At 40.2% G+C, this 25,236-nt stretch overlaps 1 long non-coding RNA gene across 1 annotated transcript in view; it reads left to right on the forward strand.

Annotated features, from left to right (window-relative positions):
- The window catches only part of LOC138061930 (uncharacterized), a 70,537-nt gene extending 49,742 nt beyond the window's left edge, over positions 1 to 20,795 (forward strand). Inside the window, exon 4 of the long non-coding RNA XR_011135931.1 lies at positions 19,337 to 20,795. This is a non-coding gene — a long non-coding RNA (uncharacterized lncRNA). The remainder of the gene's footprint in view (positions 1 to 19,336) is intronic.
- Positions 20,796 to 25,236: the final 4,441 nt, after the last annotated feature.

Below are 25,236 nucleotides of genomic sequence, written 5' to 3' on the forward strand. Positions count from 1 at the left end.
TGGGGACATGCTAGAGTCTTCTTACACAGCAAATTGGCTAGGACATTTTAGGAAGTTGTCTTGGAATTGAAATGTGGCCACTGATGTTTCTTCAATTCATCTATCTTACAAAACAAAAGAACAGAGTTAATGCAGTTGAAACTGTCTCTCACAGGTCAGCTTGCATTCTGTCTCATCAGATTTGAACATGGCAATGTTTCGTGCTATGAATATATTGGTGATGTTGGTGATGGCATAGTGGTCCAACAGGAGTAAGAAAGCAAAAGTGTAACCTTGTAGCTCTTTAATATGGTATTGCCACTGTTAATAAGAAGCCATAAGCTTTGAGCTGAGTTCAGGAGGCCTCAGGACTGAGGCCTCTCAGACCTGCTTTGTCTGAAATCCTCTTGACCTGCCTATGGGTTTTTTTAATTTGGTTTAGCTGTGACAGCAATTTCTAATTGACCACATGTCTATAGCTAATTTGTTTTACTTTTATCTTTGTGTTGTAGAACCGCAGTTCTATACAGATAGATAGCAGTAACAAGCAGTTATTCTATGTAGAATGAGATATTTATGACTCTAACACAATGATGTAGTATAGAGAAATACAGGCCTGATACGATAGCAGAGACCTTGAGAAGTGGAGCACAAGACGCGGCATAGAGGAATATGGGTATGAGGTGACGAGAGTTGGGGTACAGGCTTAGGGCTGACGACACCATGGCTATAAACCCAGCCCCTATCAATAACCCTTTCATGAAACCATCAACCGTAGCACCCAGAGGAGCAGTGGAAGGGTGAGCATAACACCAGGAAAAGGGGCAGAAGCTAAGTGGTGTATGTGTTACAATTGTAATTGTATTGCTACTACTGTTGCAAATTTTTCTGTATAAAAGTACTCAAACTTCACTATTAATCTTTGTTTTTCTGTAATAATTAGATCTAGACTAATGATGATTCTTGAATTAGACTGCTAAGATTTCCATTATACTAGCAATAAATTCTTACTTATGTATATATGGTGGGTTTCCTCTTGGCCTGGAAACAAGATTTTAATTGTAACAAAGCAAAATGTAATTTAAAACATGCTCAAGCTAAAGATGAGATGAGATGGCTAGAAAGAGCAGTGCAGCTGTCAAGCAGACAGGAGAGAGAAGGACTCTGCTCTTGAGTGCCCTGGCCTGCTCTGTGAACTTGACAAAATTTTGTTTTTGTTATCTATTTAAATGAGAAAGTATTTAAGTGAGAAGGTGTCTCTTGCTGTTTGCACAGTGCCTATCACAATGAAAGACTGATCTTAGAAGGCCATCTAGATATAATGGGGTAGAAGAAATGACATCAGAGTCTAGTAAATTCTGCTTTTATAACAGTAAGCTTCCTCACATCAGACATCACTTCCTTTGCCCCCTGCAGTCAGATTAGTTTTCTTCTCTGGCAGCCTCCTAGTTGTTCAGCAATTCTTAGCTTTAAAGATAGCACCCTAAATGCTGGTGATAAAAAAGAAGCACAATTTTCTTGATGATTCTCACATTTCTTTTCCAAATAAGTTACTGGAATAGCTCAGGCATGCTCCAGTACTGTAATCAGTTTGAAGAAATAGTGTTTTAGGAAATACATTTAAAACAAGAGTTGATTTAGGATGGTTAGGGTTTCTGGTCATGGAAGATTTGAGAGCTGTCCAGTCTTTAAAAATAATAGGATTTGGTTACTGATGGATGTCATGAGGTACTTTTTCTTTAAATCCTTCTTTTAGTTCAGAATGCACTATTACTTAAGCCTCTAGGCTGCTTCCATTTTGTTTTTATTGTAAGTCTTGGAAAAAATAGTCCAGAGTGGCAGTGTTTTTGCACACTAGTATTTCAAACAAGCCAAAATTAAACCTTTAAGAGGAGCAACTATTTCAAACTATATTATCAAAAGAATGAAAGAAAACTGAGGAAGAAATTATTCCTGCTACTAAGTTAGGGAAAAAAAATTGCCTCTACGTAATTTCTGAATGGTCTTGCACCTGCTGCCAATTTCCTTCTTAGCTGTGAAGTCCATCACAGGAGAAGACGAGAAGAAAACTCAATCAGTCAGTGTTTACCCAAAGCAAATAAAAATTCAAACTGGATAGTAGTTACACACGTATAACAAGTGGACAGGGAATTGTCAGAGAATAACAGAGAGTATAAAATACATTTCTGGATTTTCTGAAGGTGTAAGTTGTACGAATACACATTTACATTCTGTGTTAATAGCAAATTTGAAAATAACTCTGTTTTGCCCATAAAATTGAGGCGTTGTATCCAAATGAAAACGTTTTCTTTGGCTACAGATTATTTCCCCAGTACCAGCATGGGACCACCTTTCCCATGTGTCAACCTTACAGCTCAAAAGACAGCAGCCCCTTCAGCAGCCTAAACTACACCGACTTTTCTTCTGTCAGTAAGCTTTCAGCATGATACTCCAGCCTCTTTTTCTATGACTGGCCTTTTCCAAGCTGAAAGGATACTTCTTGGGATTTCCAAACAGAAACCTATGATAACTTGCATGTTAAATAGAGATGAATGATTCTGAATGGAGTCTCTTAGTTCGTGAGAATGGTAACAGTTTTCTTCAAAACACAAAGTTTCGCCATAACTTGAACTTGGAAAGATGATTTAGCCATTGACTTTGTAGACACGGCTATGTCGTTGCTTGTAAAATGAAAGCAGAGCTGTTCTTCTTCCCAAGATGGGGTACAAAATCTTGTAAAACCCTATCTGTGAATACCAGTGAGGAAGTTACAAGCAACTCTTGCTATCAAGGATAAATTTTCTTGAGATTGTAAGGTTCATTTCTGTTTTTCAATTATTTCTTTAAACAGAACTACAGAAAATAAAAACAATTTGGCAAGTTCAAAGAAGCCCAGATGCTGCTATTATAAAAAAGCAAAGACAACTGATCAGATAGTACTCCAATGAATTCAAACACAGATTAGAGGCAAAATCAGAACATGAAAGAAACACTTTTCAATTTTATTGTTAGTTTTTAGTGCAGTTTAAATGGAGAAATTACAGAAACTGATACAAGAACATCACAAAAGCTGTTACATCCTGTCCATAAAAGCTAAATGAACACAGTATAATTTTGTTGTGTTTAACCCCAGTAGCAGAGGTGTGAATTCTGTAATTAAGTATTTGCTAACATCTTCCACTTGACATAAAATTCTGTATTATAAGCAATAACATTACCTAACATTAAGTGTATTTAATGTAAATGACTATTTCTCGGACTATATTCCAAGCTAAAAATTTTGTTTAAAAGGAGAAAATGATACAGAAGTGTAAAGTATCACTGCAAATCACAAAAATATAATTTTATTTAAATTGTAACATAGTACTGTTAACCTATTTTCTTATCTAAATATGAATGGTTCCATTCTAAGAATTAATGTTTGCCCTGTAAACCTAGTCAGGGATTTGAATAAAAGTTTGATGAGAATTTTCCATGGGTAGTATCTTCTCATACAAAATGTCATTTCTGACAATTAAAAAGGTCTGTAAATTTTCAATTTAACTGATTTAAAGAAACTACAACATCAGGAAAATAACATTTATAAAATGTTATTTTTTAACATTTTGTATCACACTACTTGGATCTCAGTTAAAATATTCTACCTCATTCCATGGAAATAAAAAATTCTGTTTTGCATTGCTTTAGAAAAGCATTAATCTGCATTTTTCAGGACTGCACCTCTGAAGAGCTTCAATATGGGCCTTTTGGACAGGCATCCCCAGGGAAATACGTCCATCATAACATATTGAACACCACAGCTAAACCACACAGATATCAGGGAGTCCACCCACAGGAGGAAAGAAGATTCAGAATTACAAGACCTGTTAGGTAATAGAAAGGTTGATTTGACCTAAAGTGAAGCTTTTATTCTGAAATGTCTTTCAGTGTTCAATCATATTCTATTTTTTTAAAATCCTTAGTATATTTTTACAATACATTCCTCTTTAGCAATACTAATTTTGTATGAAATTATTTGTATTAGTTTATACATGACAAATATATCTAGATTGTAATCACAGAATCACAGAATGGTTGAGGTTGGAAGGGACCTCTGGAGATCATCTAGTCCAACCTCCCTGCTCAAGCAGGGTCACCTAGAGCAGATTGCCCAGGATCACATCCAGGCGGGTTTTGAATATCTCCAGCAAAGGAGACTCCACTACCTCTCTGGGCAACCTGCTCCAATGCTCTGTCACCCTCACAGCGAAGAAGTTTTTCCTCAGGTTCAGATGGAACTTCCTGTGGTTCAGTTTGTGCCCATTGCCTCTTGTCCTGTTGCTGGGCACCACGGAGAAGAGGCTGGCCTCATCCTCTTGACACTCCCCCTTCAGATACTTGTACACGTTGATGAGATCCCCTCTCAATCTTCTCTTCTCCAGGCTGAACAGGCCCAGCTCTTGCAGTCTTTCTTCATAGGAGAGGTGCTCCAGCCCTCTAATCATCTTGGTAGCCCTCTGCTGGACTCTCTCCAGTAGTGCCATGTCTCTCTTGGACTGGGGAGCCCAGAACTGGACCCAGTACTCCAGGTGAGGCCTCCCCAGGGCTGAGGAGAGGGGCAGGATCACCTCCCTCCACCTCCTGGCAACACTCTGCCTAATGCACCCCAGGATACCATTGGCCTTCTTGGCCACAAGGGCACACTGCTGGCTCATGTTTAACTTGTCCACCAGCACTCCCAGGTCCTTCTCTGCAGAGCTACTTTCCAGCAGGTCAGCCCCCAGCCTGTCCTGGTGCATGGGATTATTCCTGCCTAGGTGCAGGACCTTGCACTTGCCTTTGTTGAACTTCAGGAGGTTCCTCTCCGCCCACCTCTCCAGCCTGTCCCCGTCCCTCTGAATGGCAGCACAGTCTTCTGGTGTGTTAGCCTCTCCCCCCAGGTTAGTATCATCAGCAAACTTGCTGAGGGTGCACTCTGTCCTTTCCTCCAGGTCGTTGATGAATACATTGAACAAGACTGGACCCAGTATTGACCCCTGGGGGACACCACTAGCCACAGGCCTCCAACTAGACTCTGCGCCATTCACCACAACCCTCTGAGCTCGGCCATCCAGCCAGTTCTCAAGCCACCTCACCATCCACTCATCTAGCCCACACTTCCTGAGCTTACCTACAAGGTTGTGATGGAAGGGAGTGTCAAAAGCCTTGCTGAAGTCCAGGCAGACAACATCCACTGCTCTGCCCTCATCTACCCAGCCAGTCATTCCATCAGAGAAGGCTGTCAGATTGGTCAAGCACGATTTCCCTTTGCTGAATCCATGCTGACTACTCCTGATCACCTTCTTGTCCTCCAGATGCTTAGTGATGACCTCCAGCATGAGCTGTTCCATCACCTTTCCAGGGAGGGAGGTGAGGCTGACAGGCCTGGAGCTTCCTGCCTCCTCCTTCTTGCCCTTTTGGAAGACTGGGGTGACATTGGCTTTCTTCCAGTCCTCAGGCACCTCTCCTGATCTCCAGGACCTTTCCAAGATGATGGAGAGTGGCCTAGCGATAACATCCGCCAGCTCCCTCAGCACTCGTGGGTACATCCCATCGGGGCCCATGGATTTATGGATGTCAAGTTTGGACAAAAGTATTTTAATTACCTTTTAATAATTACCTTTTTTTTTTTTTTTTTACTGCTATTCCTGTGTCAGCTGCTAGAACATATAAAGGAGCTTTAACTTTTTCAGCAGCTCAGATCATTTATTTCTTAACCAAGAACTGTTTTCTCACCTTTTGGGTAGCACATCTTGCTGAACTGCTTGGGAGGTGGAAAGCTCTCAGGCAAGGGAAGGAGAGCAGAGAGTGAGGGATGGTTACATCTTCCCAACAACAGACCCTTGAAGATGCATCAGACACCCAAACAGCAGCAAATGCATGGGTCAAGGCAGAGAGTAGTGATATTTTTCTCTGCTCAAAGCAACACCAGCTTTCCTTCATGATTAGTAGCTTGGTAGCAGAAGCATAGGACTAAATTTCTAGATGTTTCCTGGGAGCATCTACTGTAGCTTTACTAAGTGAAAGAAATTTTGTCCTTTTTTTTCTTTTTTTCTTTTCTTTTTTTTTTTTTGAGTTTCTTGCCATATAACACTAGACCTTTGGCTTAATAGTATTAACAGCTACAAAGGGTGATTGAAACCACTGAGCTATTATGGATTATTGAATCCTGGATATATTGCCCTTTTCACTGCTGGTGGTCCTCCTCCTGTGAACTACTGTGGAAGCCTCAGGGCTATAGTCCTTCTAATGCTGTTCTGGGAGGGAAAAATGGGACACGTAGGTACTCAGGATAAAACTTAGGCTGACATACAAATTTTTCCAGACAAAAATATTTAAGTATTTGCTTTTACTTGTTCAATTTTTCAACTAAATTTTGATTTTTGTGCTTTTGGGCTTTGAGGGAGGGAGGGGAGGAAATGAGTACTTTCTCAAGATCTAATTTAGGCAGAAACTTTGACTAGCCTTAGTTAACCCTTCCCCACCCCCCAAAAGAACATTTTACCCAAAGCCATTGTGGTTCTTTTTCCTATGATTTTTCTGATGTGTCTGAATTACCTTAAACCTGTCATTATCTTTCTAGCTCAACTGCTTTCGTACAATTTTAGTGATCTGTTGAAGGTCCATTTCATTGTTGCTCAATTTATTTTTAAAACACAATTTTTGAGAGTACTTTGCTATGAATTCTTTAGTTGATCATGTGTTCTTCTTGGACTCTTTTCTTTTCTTGCCCAATGTCTATTGTATTCTTTACTGTGTGAATACGTCTGTTCTGGGAGTTATTTCACAAAGAATAAGAAGACAAAAGTTAAGCAGTCAAATGTATTTTTGACACATGAGCTCAATGCTAAATCCTCTGCTATCAGTGGTAAGCAGTTAGGCTCACAAGTGAGTCAGGAGCATAGTTAAATGGAACTCCGGTCAGTTGAATGGAAATACTTATTGAAGTAGTAACTCAGATAGAGGAATAAGGATCAAACTCAGGCCTGTGATGAAGAGTATCAGGATAAATTTCTAACTGGATAATAAGTTTTCAGAAGTGATTTATGCTCTCTGAATGGACTTTTCTTTTATACATTTATTACTGGGAATGATGTGTATGAGATGAAAGTGGAATAATGAAAGTGGAAGGATGTGATCTCTGTTGCTTAATCATTCCTTAAAGGGTATGAAAATGCATACTCATACCGAAGCAGTTCATTAAACTTGAAATTATGCACTGCCTGACTGTGCTTTAAGTAAATAAATAAATAAAGCATATTACAGCTGCTAGTACAACCAAGAGCAGCATGAAAGCCAAGGTGGGAAACATCAATAATTATCTATACATCAGTGAGCTTCCCTATATCTAACACTGACAAAACCGAGGCAAGCAAAACTTAAGAAGAAAATCCAGGCTGGCAGTTGGAACCTCCTTCTTCAACTTTTCTGTCACCTTTTTACTTCCAGGTGTGCATTTATTTTGAGACATTCCCAACAAAATTCTCCATCTACTCCTCAAGAGGAACCTGTGATCCTACCTGTTCCTACTTTTTCCCTTTTCTTGTTCGAACTGTCACACTGTCTTTATTCTTTTCTAACAATTTTCTCTAATAATTTGGCTTTTTTTCCTCTGCCTCTTAATATACTGCATTTTGCTTGGTCAACGAATAATAATGCAATTAGCCCTGCTTCTCCAGATATCAGCCTGTTTCCCTCTTTTTTCATTTCCTTTTGCTTTGTGAAATATCTTGAACATGTTGCCAGATTCCTTGCCTGAATTTGCTGTTCAGGATTCTTTGCTGGAAGTCTGATTTTCATAGCCTTCGCCTCCTTGTCCCCAAGATTATTCTCATTTTCATCTATCCTTGTTCTCCTTGATTTTTTTCATACCTTCTCAAGATCCACTCTCTAGCTGTTTTGCTGTCCTGGAGTTTTATGGTGCTATAGTCATTTGCTGTTCTTTGGCAGCTACAATATCATAATTTCATTGTATCACTTGTTAGTAGTTCTTCAGACTTTCTATTCTCACTTGTATGCCTCAATCCTACCTATGGCAATCCAAGTTTGTCTCCTAACTTCAAAGAAATGAAATATCTACAAGATACTGCTTATCTTGGGCAAAAAAGAAAAGCATCTGCACTATTGTATTTTCACTGAAAGACTTACCTTCATGATAAAAGGCTTAAACGTCTATAAAAGATTTTTCAGAATTTTGAAGTAAAAAATTAATCAACTATTAGATAGAGGCTGGTTAACATAAGACATCTCAGGTCAAACTGTTAAGATGTGCTAGTATTACAAACAGCTGAAGACCAGATCTTAAAAGGGAAGTTGTAGCCAGTATCTTCTATAGTAAGAGATGTTATTAACGCATCTCCTGATGTAGCATTGGAGTTACTTCGTTTCCATGTTGCACATCTCAGACTTTTCCTGTTATGCTAATCTAGACTGTGAACGCATTTGGACCAAAGCCAGTTTTTCTTTTTGTTTGTGGATTTTTTGAGGATTTTCTCCTCGATCCTGCCTGTGAGGGGGAAGGACGGGAGGAGGAGCAGACGAGTTTTTAAAGTTAACAACTGGCTGCACCGCTAGTGTTGGCAGCAGGCTTTTGTTTCCTATGACCATGGGACCCTGTTTGAAGATCAACAGCTAATGGAGAGAGATGGGATCCACCTCACCAAGCGGGGCACATGTATCTTTGCCAACAGGTTGGCCAGCCTGGTAAGGAGGGCTTTAAACTAGGAAAGATGGGGGAAGGGGAGTGGTATAGAGACAGGGTACTCACCAAAACACCACTCAAGTCAGGATGCCTCCAGCAGGTGCATGCAGCCAGGGGAAACAGCATGGAACATGGCTATGAAGGATCCTCTTGCACCTCTCCTGAGAAACTTGTATGCTCGATTGGCTTTCTGAAATGCCTGTACACCACTGAATGCAGCATTGGGTGCACACACCAAGGGTGCTTGACCCACGCAATCAGGAGCCACCTGAATCAAAAGCCCCAGCTCCCTCTGACCAGGGCAGCCCAGAGAGCTCATTAGCAGCAGCCACACCTAGCTAGAACTTCTCAGGAGAAGTTAAGTCAAGGCCTCCTGCACTTGTCCTTGCCTAGCTCTCCCTTCCTGCTAGCAGCAAGCACTGTCTAGTTCCTCGGGGGTCACCAGGGAGCCTCCACAACTTCCAACAAGGCTCACAAAAGGCCCAAGCAGGGCCTAGGTATTGCTGCGCAAACTGCTGCGTCTGTTTGCTGCTTCTGTTTGCTGCGCTCTGCGCTCTAGGCCTGGCTCTTACATAGGCCTCTGCCTAGCAGTGACTCACAAAGGTGCTTGACCCACCCAATTAGGAGTAGCATGGGGAATAAGCAGGAAGAATTAGAGATCTGTGTGCGGTCACAGGGCATGACCTCATTGCAGTTACAGAGACATGGTGGGATAGTTCACATGACTGGGATGCTGTCATGGATGGCTATGTGCTTTTTAGCAAAGACAGGCCACAAAGGCGAGGTGGTGGAGTTGCCCTTTATGTGAGAGAGCAGCTAGAATGTATGGAGCTCTGCCTCGGGGTGGATGAAGAGCAAGTTGAGAGCCTATGGGTAAGGATTAAAGGGCAGACTAACATGGGTGACACTGTTGTGGGGGTTTACTACAGGCCACCTGATCAGGAAGAGGAAGTCGATGAAGCCTTCTACCGACAGCTGGAAGTAGCCTCATGTTCACAGGCCCTGGTTCTCATGGGAGACTTCAACCACCCTGACATCTGCTGGGAAGACAGCACAGCTAGGCACAAACAATCAAGGAGGTTCCTGCAGAGCACTGAGGATAACTTTTTGACTCAGGTGGTGGAGATGGCAACAAGGAGAAGTGCAATGCTAGACCTTGTACTAACAAACGAAGGTCTAGTTGGAGAGGTGAAGGTTGGGGGCAGCCTTGGCTGCAGTGACCATGAGATGGTGGAGTTCAGGATCCTGCGAGGAGGGAGCAGGGCAATGAGTAGGGTTGCAGCCCTGGACTTCAGGAGAGCTGACTTTGGCCTCTTGAGGGACCTACTTAGGGGAATCTCATGGGGTAGGGCCCTAGAAGGAAGAGGGGTCCAAGAAAGCTGATTAATATTCAAGCATCACTTCCTCCAGGAACAAGATCAATGCATCCCTCTGAGGAAGAAATCCAGCAAAGCGGGCAGGAGAGCTGCATGGATAAGCAAGGAACTCCTGGCAAAACTCCAGCAGAAGAAGGAAGTACACAGAATGTGGCAAAGGGGACAGGCCCCTGGGGAGGAATACAGGGATGTTGTCAGAGTGTGCAGGGATGCGACGAGGAAGGCTGAGGCCCCTTTGGAATTAAATCTGGCAAGGGATGTCCAGGACAACAAGAAGGCCTTCTTCAAATACATCAATAGCAAAAGGAAGACTAGGGGAAACGTGGGCCCGCTGCTGAATGGGGCGGGTGCCCTGGTGACGAAGGATACAGAGAAGGCAGAGCTGCTGAATGCCTTCTTTGCTTCAGTCTTTACTACTAAGGCCAGTCCTCAGGAATTCCAGACCTTGGAGACAAGAGAGGAAGGCTGGAGAAAGGAAGACTCTCCCTTGGTTGAGAAGGATCGGGTTAGAGATCTTTTGTCCAAACTTGACATCCATAAATCCATGGGCCCTGATGGGATGCACCCACGAGTGCTGAGGGAGCTGGCGGATGTTATCGCTAGGCCACTCTCCATCATCTTGGAAAGGTCCTGGAGATCAGGAGAGGTGCCTGAGGACTGGAAGAAAGCCAATGTCACGCTAGTCTTCCAAAAGGGCAAGAAGGAGGAGGCAGGAAACTCCAGGCCTGTCAGCCTCACCTCCCTCCCTGGAAAGGTGATGGAACAGCTCATGCTGGAGGTCATCACTAAGCATCTGGAAGGCAGGAAGGTGATCAGGAGTAGTCAGCATGGATTCAGCAAAGGGAAATCGTGCTTGACCAACCTGATAGCCTTCTCTGATGGAATGACTGGCTGGGTAGATGAGGCGATGTGCCTTTGTGGCCAAGAAGGCCAATGGGATCCTGGGTTACATTAGGCAGAGTGTTGCCAGGAGGTGGAGGGAGGTGATCCTGCCCCTCTCCTCAGCCCTGGGGAGGCCTCACCTGGAGTACTGGGTCCAGTTCTGGGCTCCCCAGTCCAAGAGAGACATGGCACTACTGGAGAGAGTCCAGCGGAGGGCTACCAAGATGATTAGAGGGCTGGAGCACCTCTCCTATGAAGAAAGACTGCAAGAGCTGGGCCTGTTCAGCCTGGAGAAGAGAAGATTGAGAGGCGATCTCATCAATGTGTACAAGCATCTGAAGGGGGAGTGTCAAGAGGATGAGGCCAGCCTCTTCTCCGTGGGGCCCAGCAACAGGACAAGAGGCAATGGGCACAAACTGAAGCACAGGAAGTTCCATCTGAACCTGAGGAAAAACTGCTTCACTGTGAGGGTGACTGAGCATTGGAGCAGGTTGCCCAGAGAGGTAGTGGAGTCTCCTTTGCTGGAGATATTCAAAACCCGCCTGGATGTGATCCTGGGCAATCTGCTCTAGGTGACCCTGCTTGAGCAGGGAGGTTGGACTAGATGATCTCCAGAGGTCCCTTCCAACCTCAACCATTCTGTGATTCTGTGATTCTGTAATTCCAACAGCTAATCAGGGTTATGGAAGGTAGACTGAAGGCCATATGTGATTTCAATAATCCTTTTCCTTTCTTATTTTGTAGGTGCATTGTATATTTTTGAGTTAAGTAAACTCTTGATAACAGTTATCAAGTTGGTAGTCCTCATGTCAGGCTTATCTTCTAACTCCCTATTTTTTTCCCTTTGCCTTAGAGAGAGCCGAGGAGAATTGACTTTCTTGACTATCTCAAAGTTTAATGGATGAATTTCTGGAGATGCTAATTAAAATATATCACTGTTATTGGCAAAATAAGCTTCCTCCTATTTGTTTTATTGTACTTACTCTTTTTACCTCTTTTTTCTCTAAGGAAAAAAAGTAAGGAGGACTTAATGAGACTGAAGAGAACACTTGTAGGAATAAAAAAAGTAAACCTTTAGTACACTATGTGTATTAATTTTTGCAAAATATTACAGATTATGTGGCTTCTCTATATGAAAAACATAGACTGGACATTTATTTAACTAACATATAATTCCATTTATTAGTCAGTCGCTTTAAATTTGAAAGAAATATACATAAAACCCTCATACTTTTGGTACAAATCAGCCTTAGAAAGGGATCAAGAAGAAATACTGTCAATACATTAAAATAGTTCCCTTTGGCATTCTTCCATTTTCTTCTGAAGTATATCTGTACTAACCTCTCTGAGAGTCAAATTTAGACTTGATGAAGCACTGATCTGTTATAAATCCCATCTCTGCTTCACTTAGATGACGTTTCAAATAGGAAACATAGCATTTTTAGGAGTTTTTTACTCTGAGTGAGCCATCAGTCTGTCCAGCAGGAAGATAAAAGATTCCATTACATGTTTTTTACAAGCTATAAAGGATAACCTTCATTTCCCAGCTTACATCTATTTGCTCTCACACAGTCTCTCTCCCTTCCAAATCTGAGTGTGAGCAATTGTCAAACACATAACTGAAGAAGAGCAAGGCAATGGCTATGTGTCAGATCTAGAACTACCCAGTGAATTCACAGTAGTAGTGTGCTCTCTGCAGCTAAAAGAAGTTGAATCCTGAAGTGTGGAGCTGTCAAATGAAGCTGAGGTTTTAAAATTACATACAGGTAATTTTCTTACTGTTTTTCAACAGCTGGTATGAACTTTCTATTGTATTTCAAGGGAAAATGTTGTATTTCAAGGGAAAGTTTGCAACTGCTAAACTATACTTTTTAAAGTGCTGCTATTATGTGGAGCGTCAACTGACTGGAAACTGCAGCCTTCTGCTTTTATGCATGTGCAAAAACGTAACACGGCAGAAGCAACACAACCTTTAGCAAACTACCTTCAGCATATAACTGCACCCCCTAAGTGCTGCCTCGAATGGTGAGGTGCAAGGCAGAAGGGACTTTTCAAAGAAAAAAATTTTTGTTGAGCTGATGAGAAATTTGCTTCAGATTCAAGTCTCAAGTGTCACAAGCAAACAAATAAATATATCAGATCCATAAGGATTCCTGGGCCTCTCAGTTCAGAAAACTGACTCTGAGTTATGAATAGCTGTACTACATTTGATCATCAATAAAACGCCAAGAACTGACAGCAAGTTACTTAGCTTTAAAGTATATTTTCTAGACTCACGACTTGGCCATGCTTTCTATGTTTAGTTATGTAATAACAGCAGCAGTAATAAGTATTCATTCAGATTTGGCCTTTAGTTATTATTTTGTTCATCTCATGAAGAGTCCTCAAACGCTGAGCAATAATGACTATTAGTAATTACAGTCAGTGGACTTTTCTGACTGTGTGCGTTGAAGCTGAGAGCTTCTCTATTCTATTTGATTCCCTGAGCTCTCATCTTCACCCTCTGAAGAAAACTTCTGAAAAGCAGAAGCTATTAAATATTGAAAACCACTAAATTATAATAGAGCAGAGCTCAGGTTAGGTGCCTTGTGTCCTTCCAAATTATTCTATTCAGTTAATTCAAAATGAAGACAAGTTCTGTGAATCTTATAGTACAATAAATTTGGGGAAGGTCAAAACTGTAGTTCAATAACAAGTGGAAGCAAAAACAATAGAATAACCTGTTTTCTTTAATTGGAGGATTGTATCTCAGGAAGAATCCTGTATCTGTATCTCAGACTCTGTTCAATACCTCCACAAGGGACTGCAAATTTCACAGCAATCCCAATAAATATAGGAGAATTATGGAATTATCATAATTTTAATAGTAGGAGACTTTTGGCATTAAAATTGCTTAACTGTCACTACCTCTTGTTAGAACTATGAACAGAATTTTTCCATGCAATACATTTACTACAGCTCTCCCATTCCTAAACCATTCTCCCACTATCTTATAAATCTATCTATTCATCTAAGTGCATAAAACCATCACTACAACATCTGGTTCACTAATAGTCATTTAAGGGGAAATTAAAATGGAAACAGACATGTCGTTTGCAGATTTCAGCTCAACAAAACTGTGTTTATATTTTATTAATACAGAGGTAGCAATAGTTTGAGCAAAAAGCAGGATTTGGTGACATAAAAGGAAGCAGAGGCAGAAATAGCAGATGAAGTTGAGAAGAAGGAGAACTGAGAAGAAAGAATGTGGTGGGGAGAGGCCAAAAATGACCAATAAGCAAAGTCTATAACAGTGGAGAATTCAGAAGAGCAGACATGTACGCTCCACAGGAATCTCCTTCCTAATGACAAGGACTTCTATTTAAAGAAAACACGGGAGAAGAGACATGTGTGAGAAAAAGGGTTAGTCTACAAAAACTAGTGCTAGTATTTATTGTGCGGCAACCACACAAGACTTTATCAGTACAAAAGAAACAAAAGAACTTACTTTTCCTAACGCTATGCATTTCCTGACTATTATTTCTCGCATTAAATTACCTCTGTCTGCAACAATTTCAGAATGCAGAATTTTACTCATCAGAGGAAATGCTTTTAGACCCAGCTGCTTCCCCTTACATGCTGTTTCTTTTCACCAGCTCTCTCACTTATCCTTTTTCCATTGTCAACAAGGTTGTTGTGCTTTTTTTTTTCCTTTGGTTTTAATTCAATTTGTTTGTATATTCATTTTTATGCAAATTTCAGGAAAGGTGATCATAGCTTCATTTCTCCAGCCATCGGGGATGCTGGGAAATACAGCAGCATTCAACCCTTAACAGAACAAATAAAAGAGATAGGAGATTTCAAAAGAGAGCTAAAAAATTAAGATGCAATTATTAATGCTGGTGCCTTGCAAATATTTATGTAAACATTTAGTGAGAGCTTCTGTCATTGACGAGTTCTGAAACACTTTCTCTTCCAGTAAGAGATCGTAAAATAGGAAATCACTTTCAGGCCACTAGTATGCTTTTTCTGTTGTAAAAATTAATGAGTAGAAATATTTTACTTTCTATTCCTTTTGATGAAATTAAGTGTCTCATTGTTCTTCACTGAAAATAAAACTGCAAGAAAAAAGAAAAGAGCAGCAATCCTGAAAATTATTACCACAAAATTCCTGAGATTTAGGTTTTTTTATATTCATTGAATTCAATTGAAAGAGATTGTGGTAGCCAAGAAATAGGATGTTAGCTTTCATCTGATAAAATAAATGAGGCCAAAAACAAAGTCACAGCCAGAAATACGCAGTATGCTGTCTCCTTTGCAAGTTCATCTATAAATTTTTTTTTAAATAGGTCTTTGACAATTTTTGCATTAACTCATTTTCTGATAACAGATGCCCCTAATCAGACCACCTCCTGAATGCATTATTATATTTTTTCTTATTATTTAAAAATTACAAAACTATACTAATAAAAGAAATGAACATACAGAATGCTTTGTTTTTGTAAATGAGCCAATGTCAAATGAATTAGAACTAGAAGAATAATGATATTGCATATATACTTGCAAATCTCAGCTGGCTTCAATTTGCATTGGAGTAGAGCAGCACCATGGTTCAGGCAGTGGTATTATTATTTTGAGATTTTTTTAAAAAGACATGGAATATAATGCTAATAAATGCCATACTCCTGTAATTCTCTGTAGGCTAGATGCAGTCAAGATGCTTTGACAAAAACAGTGCTATATAAAATACTGGTGCATACACACAATTTAAGCTTTTTTTGAAGCCACTAGTGAAGTTATCATTCTGTAATCTATTATAACTTCCCAATTCCTACAGGACTTAAATGCTTCTAGAGGAAAAATTCATTTTGTCACACGATCAAATTCATTTTCTCACAAAATGCCAAGCTGTTTGACTATAGAATAAGGAGAATCTGAGACTAGCTCACATGTTTAACCTTTCTTCAGTTACAGTAGCATACCGGATTGTTTCACTGACACATTTTCCACCACCTGCATGGGGAAAACACCTTTGTTTCATATCGGCTTCTTTCCTACAAAATCATTTTAGGTCTTCTGTTAGAATAAAGCTTTCAAAGAAAAAAGTCTACCCAATCTTCTCACTACAACTATATGAAGCGTCCAAAGAGATAAGCGAAAAATACAGTGCACAAGGCATAGTAATCGAGACCATCTGCCTCACTAAATATAAAGCACATTTGTTTGTGGTTTACTGTCTCTCTTTCTGATCTCACGGCAGTTCCAAACTCTGACCATTCAAGAAGAGGAAAAATTGCCTGATGTATGACAAGAAAATTTAGAAGAACTCATTCCACGATGGGTAGAACATGTTCTTAAATTCTTTCAGAGCATGTGAAGAAATAGAAGAGCAGAGACGAGTGTAAGAATAGCTGTTCTTTTATGGGTGCCTTTGACATTTGACTACCCCAACACCCTACCCAGCAGCAGCTGACCTGGCAGTAATTCTGGTGACTACATAGCCTATGGGCTGGAATTATTTTCTTGAAGCATTCATTACTGTCATTGCTGCTTTCACATCCATTAAGAGAAATGTAGGTCTGACACAGGCAATCACAGCTCAACATTCAGGTGCCATCGGAGTGCTATTAGATTTGATACAGCACCATAAAGAACTAAATTCAAGAGCAGCGTCTTGACTATTTTTCTTCTCCTCCTGGCATTTCCTTTGCTGTCAGTTGGTGATATGGTCAGTAACTGCTACATAAATCGTGATGTGCAAATACTATGTACACTCTATAATCAGTATTTCTCACTAAATATATGACCCTTTTCACAATGTCATCGTTCACAGTGCTGTTGCTTTGTAAGTGCAAAGCCACACGCAAGATTCCAAACTGGAGTTACCTGGTAGTTCTCGACAATAGGCACAGTTTTCTGTTGGCATTTTTTGCTGTTAGTTTGGTTTGGTTCAGCTGGGTTGCTTCTATCTCTTACTAGTCTCAGAAAAAGAAGATTTACTTGGCTGTTCAAGCAAAATGGGTAAAATGTGTATACCCAAACATGCACACACACACATAAAACATATGTATTGCTTACTGACTACATGATAGTATATATGACTTTTGATTGTATTTCCATGTAAAAATATGATACATACCTAACAATATCTACTTGAATAGATTATCAGGACAATTGAAAAAAAAGAAATGTAACAGCAATAATAACTAACCTGCAACCTTCAGTTGCTAATGAGTATAAAACTATTGCAAAAAACCTTTAACTTAGTGAAAACGAACATGTCGGATTCTCTATAGAACCATGAAAGTCAATTTCAGGACTTCTCCAGTAAGAAACAGCATTTTTATTCATAAACATTTCTTAGTGTGACAGTTCAGTGAACAGCACAATGTTCTGCCAGCCATTTGGGAAGAATCTTTGGCAACGGAATACAAACAATACTGAAAAACAAAGTAAAAGAAATATTAATTTCATGGAAATGGGATTTCCGGAGCTTTCCTAGCAAATATATACCTGGAATTCTTGCTTGAACTTCTTAGTTGCATAAGGTTAATTAAATCAAGCTCTAAAATGTCTTCTTCATATATTGTCAAAAATCAAAGAATGCGAATGCAAACAATGAGAACTAAAAATTAGATTAGTCACAGTACTGAAGGCACATTTAAAATAATGTTGTGCTATAAACTCAGGAAAAACAAGCTGCGATGTCTATACTGAGCTGAAATTGTCTTTAAAGCATCAGAGCCTATTGGCTTGTATATGGAAAATGAACCAAAACGATTGTGTTAGACTAACTCTTCAACAGTTGTTGAATCACAATTTTTCTTTGAAAGAAACAATTACATCTGTTATTTAGGTTTTCTGATAAAAATGAAAAGAGAATGCAATAATTAGGCCTGCTCTAATGAACCTCTACAAGAAGCTCAAAAATGTATAATGGTTGCCACATTAAAATTGATAATTACCCATTTTTAAATGAAATTAGCTTCGTAATGATGTAACATTCCTTTGCTCTAAACACTTTGAAATATGCACAAGGGAAACTTGAAAAACTTTGAGATATTAGAAAAATGGAGTATTTGACTGACAGTGCACTTTAACGTGATTTTATGTGCTATGCTTTCTACGACAAGAACAAATATTGGCTAAAGACCTAAGTCTGACATACATGTTTTTGAAGCTTTTACCAAAAATTATGTCAGAAGACACATTTACCCAAAATAGGGCCTGCAGACGTTAGATGGCATATGTTTCCACCTTGGCTGTAGAGCCCCAAATTTATGATTTACGCTCTCTGCCACAGGTTAAGCAGACGGGAGGCTGATATACTAGATATGACTGCTATTGTAAATTTACTTGGCATTTCATTTTTCAGTCACACGGATGGTTATTTTCATACATCTTCAATCCATCATTTGCTGCTAAATCCAATTAGTTTGATTGGCAGATTTAGTTTCCCAGTGGTCTTTGTCAATATTAGGCAGCTGTAAATACCCTAAGATTCTTAAAAAAAAAAAAAAAAAAAAAAAACCTGCCTTTGGATGTTTGCTTTCTCCTCACCTAGTGAACTATCGATTAGCCACTTCGCTATCTCTCTCAGCCGCACCGGGGCTGGCTCCAAGATGGCGCCGCCGGGCTGCCAGAGCCCCCGCTCCACTCGCCCTCAGGCCCGGCCCCGGCCGGGACGACCTTGCCGGCCTCGCCAACCTCGCCCCCGCCACAGCCCCAGCCCGGCTCTGCTGGGTGCTGCGGGATAAGCCCGGCCGAGCCGGCAGGGCAGGGAGGGGAAAGGCCGCCCCACAACATCCCCGCGCCCAGGTGGGTGGCCCTTGCGCTGCCTCCTGCTCTCTGAGGAGAGATGACGCCATGGTACTTCCAGGCTGGTGGGGGAAAGCAGAGCTGGCTGGGCTCAAATAAAAGTGTCAGGAGTAGTTTAGAACGTACATACACGTCTGTATATGTAGTGTATATATTTTTATATATTTTATATGTATATGTGTATGTGTATACAAAAACACGCACGCCTTCTTGTACAGATTCACCAACGATCGGTGTGTATATTACGTATTACCCTGGAACGACACAAAGCCACTGCAGCAGGGAGCCAGGTTAAAAGTGCTTTCTGGCTGCCATGCCCCTTCCGAACCGTTCAAAGTCACTCATATATTTTTCACCTTTTATGTTACTTTCCCATTCCTCTTGCACCTTTTCCCTCCGCTGCGAGGTACCTGCCACTGCTTTCTCTGGCCCCCTCTTTGCCCGGGAGATGGCAGCTCCTTACTCACTGCCCGGCACGTGCCGCTGAGCTGCCCAGCGGTCACTGGGCATTGCAGAAACTAAACGGTTAAGATTAGCGATTAAATTTTGCTGATAGTTTTTGTAACCAGTGTTCTGTTTGCAGTCAGAGGAAAGTCCACAACGAATCCCCCATGGAGGAAGTTGGGGCATCAGGGAAGACAGCGCTCCCTCTTCTTCGAATGGGGAGAGGATTACTCCATCACGCTGACAACGGCGGCAAGGGGACGTCTCCTTCACCCGGCCGGATCCAGCACCGCTGCAGCTTTACCCCTGCCGCGAAGGGTGGGCGACGGCAGCCCCTTTGGAAGAGGCAGTTGTGTTTATAAAACGCTGCAGTCAAATGCTATTTAGGTTCTCCATGAAGCAAAGCAATAGATTAAGGGGATAAAGAAAAAAAAAAATCTCTTGAAAGAAATTCCTGTGTGATTTTAGTGAGATTTAACAAGAAGGAAAATCTGAAAACTCTAGACCATGAGGCTGATGCAAGCAGAAAAACATAGCAGGTGTTAAATTTCTTAAAGGCAATATTTTTAATTATTTTAACTCATAAACTAATTAACGGATTTACATACAAATGATGAGAAAACTCATTCTGCACTCAGCAACACACATGCTGTCTTTTTCATACATAACAGTGAGGCTATATCCTTGATTCAGTCTTAATTAGAAACTAGTGCTTCCCTAGTATTTTGTTTTCTGGACATAGTGTGCAGAAGGAAGTATAATAATTAATGGCATAGTTCTGTGAAAGAGCGATCAACTTATACAAAAGGTCCATGAAGTGAGTCTAAGAAAGGAAAGGATTAAGGTGTAGGAGACGTCAGCTTACAGTTATGAAAACACAAGGCAACTAAAAGCTGGCATAAGATGGAGGATGCCGCTCAACATATTCAAACAAAAAGAAAAACTTGCAGAATAAACCATTTGCATTTACATGCTACATAGATTGGTGGCTGGGTCAGTAGGCATGTTGCCGTCCTGAAATAGTAATATATTATGTTAATAGCTCAGCCATGTGGATTCTGAGTGACATATTCAACGGTGACACAACTTCAGCTTTGTGGTCAGACTTGCTGGCAAAATGGTTTAATATATTACCTTTTCCTTAAAGACGGAAGTTCAGATCTTCATTGAAGCACAAGAAAAATCATTTAGATGGCCTCAAATATGGGTCTGTGGTGATTTGTCTCCCTGAATTTGTGAGAAGCCAGGAAGAGGAATAATGAGAGACATGATTAAAGGTAAAGTAGAACAACAGATCTACGTGGGGAAACTTTATTAGCCCTTGTTCCTGCTATAACTATGCTAAGCCTCTCGTTTTTGCCATGACACTTTTCCTCGGATTGATTACTGTAAGAGCAATAATAATGATTTGTGAATTTTTGCAAGGAGTCAGTCTATGATATGTCATGTTTGAATAAAGAATATAGAAAAAGACTGAAATGGTGGGGGCTTTTTAAGCCTTCTTTTTATCTTGTCTCATTTGTGACTGTGCAGGTAACAAATTGACCATCATAATTCAAATTTATGAGGCACTGCAAAAATAAAATTGGAATAGTGCCATTTTTAAAGTGTTCTTTTTATGGGCTCTATTCCTAACGCTCTTAGATGCAGTGGAAGTCTCTTTTTTTTTTTAAAGTGTTGTTTATATGTAATCTAAACACTAACTAACCTCTGCACCCCACCCTGACCCCCCAGACTGGGCATATAAACGTATAGACAGTGTTACCAGACTCAGCAGTGTTTATAACCATTTCCAAATCACAAAGAAAACACTTCCCTTTAGCTACAGGAAACAAAATTATTTGGAGAAAAATGCATTTGATATAGTGTTAATGACACCTAAAGAATAGGAAAACAAGGGTATTGCTAAAAAGAATGATTAGACAGGAAGATGGTTACTGAAAAAATTCTTTAAGGGCAAAAAAATACTGTTTTGTAATCAAACATTCTGGTGATGCAAAGTGGGAAAGCAATTGCAATACAGATAAGGGCTAGAAAATTAAGTGGCATAATCTGGAGTACCTTGCATACTGGAGTAACAGAACTGGCATAGAGGGTTCTAGATAACATCAAGGTCATATGCTGGATTATTACTGACCAGAAATTCTTCTAGAAATTTGCTAGTCGGATGTGACATAAGCAGAGGACATCTTCGATGAATTACCTGAGCATGCCTATTGAAAGCCATCATGCTGCCATTAGAAAAACAAACATAATCTTAGGTACTTACCAAAGACACACGGCAATTCTGACACTACTGCATAACATATCCATGAACCTTATTTGGAATGTTGTATACAACAATAATCTCTTGAATTAAATCATATCTGATCAAAGAGAACCAAAGAGTTATTAGCATTATGTCCAGACCAGGCAAGATGATGGAGTTTCTCAGGTCTTTTGGAGGAGGCCAGGAGGTTAGTCTGCACAACCGTCCAGCCAGCTTTGAGTCAAGGCCAACGCTTGGAGCTCGTGAAGCTTGGGAGGCAGCACATCTTTTTTCAAAGCTGGGGGCTGTAGCAAACTGGCTACCCAGCTTCTGCTCGCCTTGGAGCTCAGGCAGGGCAAGCTCATGTCTGATCCTGAACCAAACTTGAACATGTGTGGTCAGTCCCCAAAGTTACAAGATAATGTTCACTCCTCGTGATAGGAATATATGAGCTTTTTAAATAGATTAATGGCAAACGACAAGCACTCTTGTTAGCAGATGACTGTTCTTTTGTGCATGCAAATATGGATATTCACACAGAGCAGCCATATGTATAATTTCTTTCTGTGCATCTGCAATAGAGCATATTATAATATATGGGGTTTCTTTAGACCAGAAGAAGCAAACGTGTTTACCAAGCTTATACAGACATCTCCATAGACATTTTGTGTGCTCCTTTTTAGCTGAAATCCTCGCCCCCACCCCCAAATTTTATTTACCTCTATTACTTTGTTTACAGGCACAATGCTGTACAGATGCAATATACAATTTTCAAAAATGGCCAAGATGAATGACATTTTCTTCTTTAGTATCAATATTATATATGTCTTTTGTGTGCATAAGCATTTGGATATTTCAGTACTCTCCTCCAGCTATACAGGAAGCAGTTACACAGCTATGGGGGAAAGGTGCACATCTTTTCCATCTGCATTTCAGGTACAAAGAACAACTATTTTTAATCACTCCAGCCTTTCTAATATTTTCCTACTCATGTTTATTCTGGGTATACTAGCTATTCTCAGCTGCTCTTATTCTTTATTCTGAAAATTAGTTTTCTAAATTGAGGGCTTTAGAGCAAAACTATTCTGAACTGAGCGCACAGTTTTATTCTAAGTTTTTGCTGTCTTCTATACGGTTACTCAGAGCACTAAATCCACAATTTACTATTTTTCCTAGTCAAGCCTACAAATTGCAATAAAGCCTAGGTGTTATTCCAGGGATGCGTCATGGCTTGGCAAGGGCAAGTAGTAGTTCACTACCTACATGAGAGGGAAAAAAAAAAAGATTACCCTTTACCCCACTGAAACTATTCATGATTCCTTGAGCAAAAGGCTTATGTTGCTAATGGACTCCTTGTAGCAAAGGAAGTCCAATATTATTTATTTATGCCTTACAGAGACTGCTCCAGGCATGTTTTTGGATCAAGAGACTCAATGGATGAGAGCCTGACAGTTAGGACAGTGGTTTGATAGACCTGCAGCATGCCAGGGAAACCAGTCTGTGTTTACAGGTCTTTGCAGTGATGTCTGTTTATGTCTTCGGGGACCAAGCAAGATGCTGGCAAAGCAGCAACCTTTTTCAGACCAAATACCCAAAATGTCACTTGTAATTCCTAAGCTTTTCAGGTTTGGAATTCAGGTTTGGAATTAGTGTCTATTTGCCCCTCAATAAGTATTATTTTAGGAAAGGTGAGCTCCTTTAAGTAGAAAGATGGTTTGATAATGCAAAAATGAATATATGTGAATAAGCATTACGGAGAGTCATATAGTATCCCCTAAATAGTTAAAAGATTAAGAAGTCATTCTGACTTTTGTAACTTTGAGGCTCTTCTTTGACTGGCAGACATTGTTATTACTACTTTTTTAAAAAGAGTAATTTCCACTTCAATTTTTGCTTGCTAGCTTTGTAGTTAGAGGGTAATTATTATTATTGCCTAAAATTGAGATAATTCAGACAGTGTTGTTGAGCTGCAGAACTTAACTCTAAGTATTAATTATGTTTTCAATCCTTTCCATCCCCTAGTTATTTCATGATGTATCTCTTCTAAAAAGAATAAGCTCCTAGCAAAATCAAATGTGAATTTTCTGAAAGATCAATGAGATCTATTGCAAAGGACCAATTTGAAAGTGAATTAAAAAGCTCATCAGGCTCCAACAAACTTAGAGGCATATCAGAGAGGCAGCAGGCTCCAAATGTATCGTTTAGAGATTTTTTGAGGTGCGTTTCCCTCATATTATCCTTACTAGTTGTGATGTTGTTTAACATGGTCATAACATGAGAATATCCCATTCAGATAATTTACTCCCACCGTCAAAACTGGTAATTTAGTATTCTTTACCTTCCAGGAAAGGAAACATCTTCTGTTTTCATCTGATGGGCCCACAGCCCACCCCCAGCCCCCAGCAGGGGAGACTGTTTTTGCCTCTTCCCAGGGTGAATCTGGGCAGGCCTGATTTAATCTGTATCAAAGAAAAGGAGTATAGTTTTGAATAAAAATGAAGGAATAGGAAAGCTCGGGAATACAAGAAAACTAAGCCGTGGAAACCAAATATGAAAGTTTGAGGGACTGAAAAGGAATTTTCTCTTGTCTCATCCTGTTCCAGTTATCTGCTTTGATAACTTGCTCCCACTTCTAGATTCATGACATGTAAGCACTTTAAAACTGGACAGTGGAAAAAAGCCTTTTTTAAAGTAAATTAAGTAAATTATAAGGTTCGAGACTAAACTATTTTAAAGAGTTATACATAAAAGAAAAAAATTAGACCCCTCAAAATCCGTATTTGAGACTAAACTTAAAACTCCACAACAACTGTAAGAGAAGTGCTTTCCAAATACACCACAGTGTATAAATATCCCCTGTGGCCCAGAGGACTACCCACAAGAAAGAACACACATCCCTTTCTAATCATCAAAGAACATCTGCAGAACCTAAAGGATAGTGGGGCTTTTCAAAGAAGAAAAGTAAACAAGAAGGAGTCTTTAGAGGGAGAAGAGTTATAAAGAAATACTGGAGGAAGTTCTGGCAGAAGTCAAAGTGCTTCTTTAAGTACACTAGAAATGGTTAAATTCTCTCTGAAGAAACAGGTTCAGAGGTCAGCGAGGTTTTATCAGCCCTTAGTTGGTAATGGAGGGAGTGAGAGTTCTGTGCGAGTTCCCTGTGATTTGCTTGGGAGACGGAGGGTAATTCTTTCGAAAAGAAACTTACACAATCGCCCTGTTAGCTTTGGTTTAGCAGTTGAATGCATCAGCCAGTTCCCACCAAATGTGGTGATGTAAGGCTCAGCTATATCGAGTTCTGAAAGTTTGGTGAAAATAGGTGACCAGGTGGAGGAGAGAGACACATATTAGTGTCATTTGCATATGGAGAGTCTGCAGTACAGGCTATTAAGCACAGACTTTACTTGGAGAGTGCTGTGGGAAACCAAGCTGCCTAAAAATCTGCTGCTCATGGAACTGCCTTTATAGCTTTTCACTGAAGGAATTGAGAGAGAGAGAGGGGGTGAGGGGACAAGAGGTGGGGGAGATGCAAGTAAGAAGAAGAAAGCAGAAGGAATTATTTTTTATTTACATACAGGTAAAGAGGGAAAGAAATAGTTAATGTTTTGGTTGTCTGTGCTGCTCATGCTGCATGATTAAAACAGAAAACTGGAGGATAAGTGAAGTGTCATTTGCTCATAGCTTGGTCTATGCAGAGTTTTGTTAGATCAGAGCACGGAAGAAAAATGTTCATGCTCTAATGATAACATTGGAAGATGCCAGAAATATCTACAGTAATTAAAACTCTGAAAGAT

The sequence above is a fragment of the Struthio camelus genome, chromosome 1, assembly GCF_040807025.1.
Source record: "Struthio camelus isolate bStrCam1 chromosome 1, bStrCam1.hap1, whole genome shotgun sequence".
Lineage (NCBI taxonomy): Eukaryota > Metazoa > Chordata > Aves > Struthioniformes > Struthionidae > Struthio > Struthio camelus.